The 11,493-nt window shown below is 43.0% G+C and overlaps 1 non-coding gene across 1 annotated transcript; it reads right to left on the minus strand.

Annotated features, from left to right (window-relative positions):
• Positions 1 to 11,088: 11,088 nt before the first annotated feature.
• LOC136135820 (small nucleolar RNA SNORA70) lies at positions 11,089 to 11,223 on the minus strand. Its single transcript, XR_010656654.1, has one exon. It is a non-coding gene; the product is annotated as a small nucleolar RNA SNORA70 (small nucleolar RNA).
• Between the last annotated feature and the right edge of the window lie 270 nt (positions 11,224 to 11,493).

Raw genomic sequence — 11,493 nt, forward strand, 5'->3', positions numbered from 1 at the left:
TCTGTAACATTTTTTTTTGTCATTTCTTTTTTTTTTTTTTTTTTTTTTTTGATGGGTGCTGCTGTGTTCCTGTCTTATGTCCAGCACTGGAGTTTGCAGGCAGTTGGATAGAGCCAGGTCTTGGTGCTGAGATGAGGACCTCCAGGAGGTCTCACTCCAATTGATATTCCCTTGGGGGTCTGAGGTTCTCTGTTAGTCCAGCGGTTTGGACTCCTGGCTCCCACCACAGGAGCTCAGGCCTGACCTCTGGGCTGGGAACCAAGATCCTGCAAACTTCATGGCAAAGTTAAAAAAAAAAAGGAAGAAAGAAAGAAAAAAAGGAGCAGTACAATATCAAAGAATAAAAAACAAAATAAAATTAGAAAGACAAAAAATATATTAGGAATAATAAAACTATACTTGAAACAATTGTAGCAAGGTAAAATAAAACCACAACAGAAAAAAGAAAAAAAAATGGGTGGAGGTAACAAACCAAAAGGAGAGAACAATAACAAAGTACAAAGAATAAAATAAAATTAGAAAAATAAAAGATTTATTAGGAAAAATATAAAAGAATCAACAGCAATGAATCAACAAGGTAAAACAGAACCCCAATCTAAAGAGGAAAAAGAAAAAGCCTTGGCTCTGGGGGCGGAGTTTAGGCAGGTGTGGAACTTAGACGGGGGCGGGGTTTCGGGTGGGGTGGGACCTAGGCGGGTGTGGGGGTGCGTTTGAGCGTGGGGCGGGGCCTAGGCGGGGCTTCCTTCAAGCATTGGGCAGGGCCTCTACTTAGGACCTGCGTGGAAGGGGAGAGGCCAAAAGGCGGGCCTCTGAAGTGTGGAGTTCCAGAGTTTGGCTGTAGGGCTCTGAGTGAGGGTGTGTGGGTGGGGTTTAGGCCCAGCGCAGTTGGAGGGGGTCTCAGAGGGGGTCTCTGAGTGTAGAGGTAGGGCCCTGGGTTGGGATGTAGGGACAGGGCTTGGGTTCAGAGTGGCAGGAGGGAGGCTCCAAGGGCAGAAGATTAGACCCGGGAGCCCAGCACGCTCCCCGGTGCCTAAGTGGACAGGGAAGGCACTGGCCACGTTCCCTTCTGCTCCTTCGTGCCCCTCACCCACCATCTCCCCCAGGGTCTCCCCAGTTGCCGCTGGACCCCTAACCGTGGGTGGGTCCCTCTGGGTGTAGAAACTCCTCCCCTCCCGCAGCCACCCCTCAGGGGTCCCCTCCCGGAGGTCTGCCCTTTACTTTTGCTCCCCCTTCCCTCCCTCCCACTCCCTCAGGACCCGCGTGGCTGGAGGGGGCTCGGTGGGCAGAGGATCAGGCCCGGGATCTCAGCAGGTTCCTGGGGGCCCAAGCGGGCAGGGGAAACCTGGCCACGCTCCCTTTTGATCCTCTGCCCTCCCAGTGGCTCCCCAATTTTCCCCATTTGGACGTGGGATCCCTTCCCCTACCCCAGCTGCCCCTCAGGGGCACCAGTCCCGTCCCGCCTCCACTTCTCCTCCCCCTTCACTCTCCCCCCACACCCCACATCCTACCTGGTCGCTGGGGGTTCCTCCTGTCCCCTTAGGTGTCTGTGGTCCCCCACCAGTGCCTGCTAGGGGCCCTAGTTGTGAGGAGATGGGAATTCTGCGTCCTCCTCGTTCGCCATCTTGACTCTGCCAGGAAGGGATATTTCTGATTGAGAGAATGTTTCTTGAGTGCTTGAGACACTCTCAACCAGGAGGTCTGCACACAGCAGTTCTCACTGGGTACATCTTTCACACCATCTTTCTGTATGGCCATCCTCAGGATATTGGTTCTCAGGCCTCAGCGTTCCTGGTCTTGGGATGGCTGCCACATTTCTTCCTTTCACAGCTATATCTTTTCTCTTGAAGTCTGAGACAGCTGAACGTTCTTTGTTGACATGAAGCAAACAGACTGTCAGATATTTCTCCAGGAAAGATAGGTTTATTGAGGATCAGAAGAGAATTGCAATGCAGGGTCTGCAACCATGGCGAGCCACGCGCAAGTCCCTGGAGGGCGCGAGAAGGAAAAGGAAAACGTTTCTGTTTTGCATATACATTCATGTACGTTATTTTTTAGATTCCACATATAAGTGATATCGTACAGTATATCTTTGTCTGATGTTTCACTAAGCGTGATATTCTCTAGGTCCATCTGCATTGCTGCAAATGGCAGTATTTCATTCCTTTTATGGCTGAGTCATATTCCATCGTATCAAACTTCCTGAGTTAGCGTCAAGCAGTCAAGCCGACTCAATTTAGCAGAAAGTCATGAGACTGAGATCAGCAGTGTCTCATCTGACAGGTAGAAAAACTCTAGGAATGAGCCAATGACACCAGGTTTTCATGTAAGGAAAGGAAAGTGAGCTGAGCCAGTGTAGAAAATGTTTAGGATATTTTTGCAGATCCTTTCAGAAACACAGCTGAAAGTCCATTTAAAATCCTAAATAAATACCCTTAGAAAAATACTCAGATTTCTCAATAGTTAACCTTTTGCGCATCTCTGTGCATTGAATACATATCCTAAGGCTGAGATTTAATTTATCCAAGATGCACAGTTGGTGCTTCAGCTGGTGTAATGATCACCTATTTGGAAACTGCTAAGTCATGAGGGGAAGACTTCCTCACGACAACACTAGTTAAATTAACCAAATATAAAGAAAGATACTGGCATTTTCAACGTTATATAGAGTTTTTTGTAACTGAGAAAAAGTTTTAAAAGATGCTTATAGGGCTTCCGTGGTGGCGCAGCGGTTGAGAGTCCACCTGCCGATGCAGGGGACACAGGTTCGTGCCCCGGTCCGGGAAGATCCCACATGCCGCGGAGCAGCTGGGCCCGTGAGCCATGGCCGCTGAGCCTGCGCATCTGGAGCCTGTGCTCCGCGACGGGAGAGGCCACAACAGTGAGAGGCCCGCATACCGCAAAAAAGAAAAAGTACTGGAAATGAGGATATACAATCATTATCGATGACAATGAACCTGACCCTATGTTTATGTTGTGGTTTGAAAACAGCAGCAGATGGTAGCATGAAGCCCCGGTGATAACCAGGATGTGGATACAGCCAGCATCCAGGGTGTAAAAGCAAAGCGTCTACAGTTTTTTTCAGTAGTGTTTGAAGTTTTAAAATACTCAACCCAGTAAGTTATCAAAGTTTCACTCAGCTTAAGAAAAATATTGAAGTTTCTCAATAAAGAAAAACCAAAAGCTACCAACAGTTGTTGGGCAAGCCCTTTTCTTTACGCCAGGTAGAGGTGGCTACAGTAACATGAAGAGAACTTGAAGGTGAAATGCCTCCCCTTTATGAGCGACACGACTGCAAATGCGTAGCCAACAATGCCGAAGATTTAAAGATATATGCATTAGAACAAATTATGCTTTACAGAGCTTTGCCGTTGAGCTGAATGAAAGTACGGATATTTCCTACTTGTCTCACTCTGTTGTTCGCTAGATTCAATTTGAATAACAAAATACACCAAGGGCCATTTTTTATGAGCCACTAAACCATTATATTCCTAATAATGACTAACAAAAATTGATTCTGAAATTCATATGGAAATGAAAAGGGCCAAGAATAGCCAAGGCAATATTGAAGAAGAAAAGAGTTTTTGGATTTTTCCTTTGGGGATGTTCAGATTTCCAGGAATGGAGACTTCCGGTCTTGTATCTGGATGGAAGAGAATTCTAACTTTCTGGGAAGCTCCAAAAAAGGAATGAGAATTTCAGCAGTAGCGTTCGTCTAGGCATTTGGTCAGTTAGTCCCTCTGCTTTCATTATTGTGTTATTGTATTAATTCTACCTGGTGTCCTCCAGCCAATGACCCCATTATACACTTTCAAACAATGTCTTTATATTAAAAGGAATGAATTTTCGATTAAGTATAATTATTTCTGCAACTTTTGGTATAAAACTTTTATCAACTGAAAGAAGTTCCCTTCTGTTCTTGATTTGCTAAATTAGTCATGAATAGGTATTGAACCATATCAAATACTTTTTCTGTGTTAATTAAGAAAATCCCATGACTTTCTCCTTCAGTTAATTATTATGGAGAATGTACCATCCTTACTTTCCTGGGATAAATCCTACTTGAACTTGAAATATTTCTATATGCTGTTGGGTTCAGTTAACCGATATTTTATATAGGGTTTCTGTTCATTAATGAAATGGACCTAAGATCTTCTTTCTTTGTATTGTTCTCGTCAAGTCTTAGACCCAAGATGATGCCATAAAAGGGTTCAAGCAGACATTTTTTCCACTATCTTCTGGAACACCTTATTTAAGACAAGAATTAGCGGCTCCTTCAAAACCTTTTTAAGAATTTATCTTAACCATCTAGGCATGTGAGGTTTGGGGAAAAATAGGTCTTTGACCATAATTTCAATTTATTTAATAGTTATTAGTTATTCAAGTTATCTATTATTGGTATACAAATTTGGGGATGTTATATCATTTTCTAGGAATTTAACCATTTCATGTAGGATTTTTAATCACTTGCATACATATATAATAACATTCTTTTCCTTTAAGTTTCTGGTGTGTCTGTAGTTGTTTACTCTTTGTCATTATTTGCAGAGGTCAGAAGTCAGACTATCTTTTCCATCTTTTCAAAGAACGCATTTTTGGTTTCAGAACTCATTTATTTTTTCTCTCTTTCATGAATGTCTGCTCTTTATTCCTTTCTTCTTTTGTACTTACCTTGTTATGCTTTTTCCAGATTTTTTTTGTTGAATATTTATTATTAATATTTCTGGTTTCCTAATTAATATTTCAAGGTGAAAAACTTCCTTGTAAGTGCTATATTTAGCTAAGAACCATAAATTTTGAAAAGGAGGGCTTAATTATCATTCAGTTTTAAATATTCCTTTGTTCCTTATTTATTTCATTTTTAACTCAGGGGTTAATTAGTAATATATATTTTAATTTATAAATATATCAGGTTTTTAGCTATAATTTCTAAAAATGGTATTCATTTCTAATTGATCCCATTATGTCAGAGAAAATAGCCAAATAGAGAAAATATAATATTTGGTTATTTGGAATGTACTGAGGTTTACTTTTTGGCCTAGTACAACATTTTTTTTCAACAATGTTCCTTGGTGGGGACTTCCCTGGTGGTGCAGGGGACATGGGTTTGATCCACCTGCCAATGCAGGGGACATGGGTTTGATCCCTGGTCCAGGAAGCTCCCACATGCCGTGGAGCAACTAAGCCTGTGCACCACAACTACTGAGCCTGCACTCTAGAGCCTGCGAGCCACAGCTACTGAGCCTGTGTGCCACAACTATGGAAGCCCACGTACCTAAAGGCCATGGTCCACAACAAGAGAAGCTACCGCAATGAGAAGTCCACGCACCGCAACAAAGAGTAGCCCCTGCTCACCACAACTAGAGAAAGCCTTTGTGCGTCAAGGAAGACCCAACACAGCCATAAATAAATAAATAAATTTAAATTAAAAAGTTCCTTGGTGATCAAGAAAAATCAATCTCTCTGTTTCTCAATATAGAGCTCTATATATGTCTGAGCTCAAGCTATACTGTACTATTCTGGTTTTTATATCTTATTTTTAATCTACTTGGTCTAATAGTTTCTCAAAGTGCTATATTAAAGCCTCAAAAACAACTAATGCTTTATCCAATTCTCCCTGCTGTTCTATCAGCTGTTGCTTGGTATAGAAGGGCTATATGTAGTTAGGACAGATATATAGTTTTTGTCTTACTTTTCCTCTGCAGTTAAATAATATTTTGTTATTAACGATATTTTGCCTTGAATTTTATTTTGTTGAATGTTAAGTTTGCTACACCAGCTTTACTTTGATTTGTATTTTCCTGGTATAGCATTTTCATCCCATTAGTTTCAAATTTTCTTTACCTTTCCACTTTAAGAGTGTCTCTTGCATATATCATTGGATTTTAAAATTCAGTCTGGGGACTTTCCTGGTGGTGCAGTGGTTAAGACTCCGCGCTCCCAGTGCAGGGGACCTGTGTTTGATCCCTGGTCAGGGAACTAGGTCCCACATGCCTGCCACAACTAAGAGTTCACATGCCACAATAAAGGAGCCCACCAACCACAACTAAGGAGCCCACCGGCCACAACTAAGGAGCCTGCCTGATGCAACTAAGACCCAGCACAACCAAATAAATAAAATAAATAAAAAATAAATAAAAAATAAATAAAATAAAATACAGTCCAAGAGTCTGTTTTTAAGCCACATATATTTATTACAGTTAGTAATATACTAGATGTTACTCTACCTTCTTATTTTACATTTTCTCTTCAGTGCATTTTTTTTCTTTTTTTTTCCTCCTATTCAGTAGATTGAATTTACTTCTACTAATTTAAAATGAAGTCTCTTCATTCTTTTTTATGGTTGCATATTATTCCATTGTATGAATGTGCTGTAATTTATTCAATTCATCCATTATTGATAGACATTCAAATCTTTTCCAACTGTATTTCAATCATATTTTATTTCAAATAATGAAAAACCTTGTTCATGCTTCCCAATTCAAGTTGGTCTTGCAGGTTTACCTTCCTGGGTGATGTTGGCTCCTAGAACTGATAGACTCTTTCTTAAGTTCTGTCTTAGACTGGGTTCTCCAGAAATGGTCCCTGAGATGAGCATTCCTGTGAAATGGCTTACTGAGTCCTCAGCCCAGGAAAAACCCGTGGGAGAGTGGGGAAGAAGGACAGGAAAGGAGGCCAGGCCAGGTGCAGTATCCAGTAGCATTAGTAGTATTCCAGTAGCAAATCAGCTGGGAAATGACTTTGGTTTGATCTGACAGGGGAGTTACGGGGACAGTACAGGTCCCTCCTGTGCATGTCCTGGCCAGGGCAAGATGCCGCTCCCATCTAACATTGTGTGGGCCATTCAAAGAGACATAAATCCATAACGTCTCTTCCCAAGGAGCCATAAATCCCAGCACACCTGCTGCCCCTCAAAGTAGAAGAGCCCTAAGGGCAGTTTTCTAATCTCAAAATTAATGACGGCCTTTAAGGTAAAGAGTGCCTAGGCTGACTCTTGCCTGCTCCGCTTAGAGGTCATGTGGCCTTAGGCAAGACATCACAACCTTTTTAAGCCCCATTTTCCTCACCTGTAAGTGGGGATGATAATAGCTCTTATAGCAGAAAGCTTAACACAGTGCCTGGCACAGAGTAAGTGGTGATCTAAGTTCGTGTCAATTATGATTACTCAGCAGAACTTTTCTAAAACAATATCTGAAAGGCTGAGCTGTTTAAACAACCACCAGAAAGCACCTTACAAAGCAAAGATGCCAGTATATTTATTATTTATATAAAATACGTAAACAGGAGAAAATCCCATAAATCATGAGTTGCTGTTTTCCTTGGATCTTCAATAGTCGTATTATTTTATGAAAAACTGGACCATATTAAGTTGCTCGGACTTTTGAAATTTGTAAACCTGTGTAAATCTCACATTGGAAACAACCATTTATGTGTACTGTCACTTAAAGCACAAATTATGGTTGGTATAAAAGGTTTTAATTCACATAAATTCAGTGGTAAAAACTTCATACCAAGAGGGCTTGCCACACCTACAGTGAGGCTACTGGAAGTTATCACAGTTGGTTACATTCTCTAAGGGTGATGAAGTATTGGGATTGGGAGGAGGGTAAGAAGGGAAGGATTTTTTAGTTGGGTTTCTTCAAAAGCAGACCCTGTGCAAGGGCTTGAGTGCATGTAGTTTATTTGCGAGGTGATTAGTCAAGGTTCTCCAGAGGAACAGATTCAATAGGAGATTATACATAATGAGGAATTGGCTCACACAATTATGGAGACTGAAAATTCCCATGATCTGCTGTCTCCTTCCTGGAGACTTAGGAAGGCTCCCAGCGCAACAGTGAGGCAGGAAAAAAAGGGGGCAAATTTCTTTTTCTGCATTTTGTTCTCTTCAGGCCCTCTCTGGATTGGATGATGCCTACCCACACTGGGAAAGGCAATCTACTTTACTGAGTCTACAAGTTCAAATGCTAATCTCTGGAAACACCCTCACAGATCACACAGAAGTAATGTTTAATCTGGGCACCACGCGGCCAGCCCAGTTGACACATAAAATTAACCATCACGGGAGGTGACCCCAGGGAAAACAGGGAGGAGTCAGGAAGTGAGGCAAGGGAGGGAGAACAGTACTTACAAGCAGGTTATCACTATAGACTCCATGGTGCTGGAAACCCTCTGAGAAACCCTGTGGAACACATCCTCAGAGTGGGGAGCTGGGGTATTGATCCACCAACTCCCAGCCCCCTTTTGTTGAGACTTACCCCAGAGTTGTTGAATCCTTGACACTTACAGGTTGTCCTACAAGTGGGTTGACCAACTTCACGGGGTGCTGAAGAAAGACTTTGAGAAGAAAAACAAGGTGATAAAGATGCTTGGGGTAGGAAGTTTACAGTATACGTGAGAGCTGTCCAATACAGCTGCAGGTGAACTCATTGACTGAGCAACACGGGGTCGGGCACCAAGAGCTCCTGCTACAAATGCCTTGAAAATCCATCTTGACTTCAGGACACAGTGAAATGTAATATCTCATGAACCCAACTTTTCCTTATTACAGGAAGCAAAATATCACTCTAATGTTATCGCTTCTAAAGTTTTGTTCCATAAAACGAACTTTCAAAAGTGTGCTCTGAGAGGGCCATTATAAATAGTCATCTTTCCTCTTATAAAGAACTATTTCTTACTCTTGTTCTCCTAGCCACATTACAAAAACTACTATAACTTCAGCAGATAACACACCCTGAGTCAATATCAGATGTGTCATAAATTAAGGCCAGCACCAGTACAACGTTTTGGTCACCATACCTGCTACAGAAAAATCTAAATGTGTTAATATCATCCAATAACTCTGCCCTCAAGTTTTCCGGGCCATTTAATTATTAAATTTCTCTTTGGAAAAGGATCCCTATCGTAAGCAATCCAGACCTTGGTGGATGGCAGGGTTTTCTCCGAGGTCACCAGAGCTTTTAACTGCTGCCTAAAGCACATCCCGTGTTGATTAAGATACCCCAGATTAACTAGATTTAGCCGCAGCAATCACACTCCATTCAGGAGGGCTCGTCTCTGGTGAATCGTGGACACTAATGACAGTTGCAAGAGCTCAAATATTATGTAATCACTAATTACATTCTGCTTAATTAGTGGAGGCTCATCAGTGTGAATCACTAATGGCTGATCACCCTGTTCTCTCTGGAAAGGAAGAGATGGGTTGCCTCGTTTCCTGATTGTATTAGCATAGACACAGACGCTGTTGACCAACGTGGGTGATGATGAAGAGGCTCCACGTCTATGATGGACAAAGGCAAGAGGATGGCCACCAACACTTCATTTTGAACCTCAAGGCCGCGTGTCTGTGGTTTGTCAGTGTGACTCATTCACTTCCCACCTTCCAAATGGAAAACACACGCAACATCCTGGCCAAACAGCCACTAAAAAACTTGTGCACAAAGCCAGCTAAAGACACACACACACACACACACACACACACACACACACACACCCTTGGACGTGTGTGTTTCTTAAATTGATTTTCAGAGATCCAAGCTCTAAGGATCTGTGGGACATTCAAGTATGATGCCTGTGACAAAATGGGAAGAGCACATCTGAAATGGTGAAGCCCTTACCAGATTTTTCTTAACCCTCTGTGTGTTGGGCCTTATTAGCTGCTTGGGCTCCCGTAACAAAATACCACAGACTGGGCAGCTTCAGAATCTCCTACCATGAGTGGATTTATTATTTAAATCTAGTTGGAAAAAGTTGTACTTCCTGGGGGGATTAGTAGATTGGAAGAATAGACATTCTTTTTTTTTTTTTTGCGTTACACGGGCCTCTCACTGTTGTGGCCTCTCCCGTTGCGAAGCACAGGCTCCGGACGTGCAGGCTCAGCGGCCATCGCTCATGGGCCCAGCCGCTCCACAGCATATGGGATCCTCCCGGACCGGGGCACGAACCCGTGTCCCCCGCATTGGCAGGCGGACTCTCAACCACTGCGCCACCAGGGAAGCCCTAGGCATTCATTTTTAAGTTATTGAAAATATGTACCCTAAATAATAGCAAATATTAGTGGAGGTAATTTATTTTCTCACTTCTGGAGGCTGGAAGTCCAAGATCAAGGTGTTGGTAGGGTTGGTTTTTCTGAAGCCCATCTCCCTCGTTTGCAGACGGCCACCTTCTTGCTGTGTCCTCGCATGGCCTTTCCTCTGTGTGCGTGCTGGTATCAGGTCTCTCCTTGTGCCCAAATTCCCTCCCCTCCCCTTATGAGGACACCAGTCATATTGGATTAGGGCCCACCTTAGTGACCTCATTGTAACGTGATTACCTCAGAGTTAGGGCTTCAACGCATGAATTTGGAGGCACACAATTCAGCCCATAAAGCCAGGATGTGCACAAACTATGTCTATTCTAACCCAATAAGTTCTTGCTGGAAGATTGGCAGCAGACTTGGACTGCATGAACATCCCGGGGCCCCCTTGGGTGAGAGCTGTCCAGTCCATAACAGCAGGACACGGCCACGTGTGACTGCTGAGCGCTTGAAATAGGGCTACTGCCACCAAGGAATTGAATCCTTAATTTTGTTTCATTTTAATTAATTTAAGTCTTCAAACTAAAGGAGAGTAAATATGTTTTCCTGTGAAACACAACTTTATTGTTTGAGTAGAGATACCTTTCATTTTTTTGGACAGGAAAGTAGAATTTATTGGTGGGTGTGTGTATAGAAGCGACAGCACCAAGGCTCTCATGAGTGCAGGGAACTGCACTGTCCACCATCTGTCCAAGGAACACGATTAGGGATATATTTGACTCCAGAGCTATCCAGGATGACGCTTTTCTGCCACCATGTCTTCAAATTCATCTGCATTAAGCTTAGTAAATCCCCACTTCTTGAAGCTGTGGATCTTCTGGCGGCCAGGGAACTTGATCTTGGCCCTGTGGAGGGCCTCAGTCACACGCTCCTTGTTCTGCAGCTTGCTGCAGATGGATATTATGACTTGGCCAATGTGGACCCTGGCCACTGTGCCCTGGGGCTTTCCAAAGGCACCGTGCATACCTGTCTGGAGCCTAGATTGGGGACAGCACGCCAGTCACGATGTCCCGGGCAAGGGCTGTCTCCAAGGCCCCTTAGGGCAACCCACACAGGCAACAGGCTGCATACGCTACCGACGAGGCTACTGTTTGCAGCCATTGCACACCAGGCCCCCATGGGGAAAAGAGCATGGTCAGCTTAATTGTCTGCAAATCACATGAACTATGAAAAATGTTGTGTCTCAACTGTGATGGCCGATCAGTGTGAAAAATACACAATATGTACACTATCTCTTTAATAATTTTTATGTTGATTACGTTTGAAATGAGGACATTTAAAATACATTAGGTGAAATGAAATACATTATTAAAATTAAGTTACCTGTTTCAGAAACAGAGTTATAGATACAGAGAAGGGGGGAGGATTCGGGGGGAGGAAAGAAATGGGTGAGGGAGATTAAGAGGTACGAACTTGCAGTTGCA

Source organism: Phocoena phocoena, chromosome 15, assembly GCF_963924675.1.
Source record: "Phocoena phocoena chromosome 15, mPhoPho1.1, whole genome shotgun sequence".
Taxonomy (NCBI): Eukaryota; Metazoa; Chordata; class Mammalia; order Artiodactyla; family Phocoenidae; genus Phocoena; species Phocoena phocoena.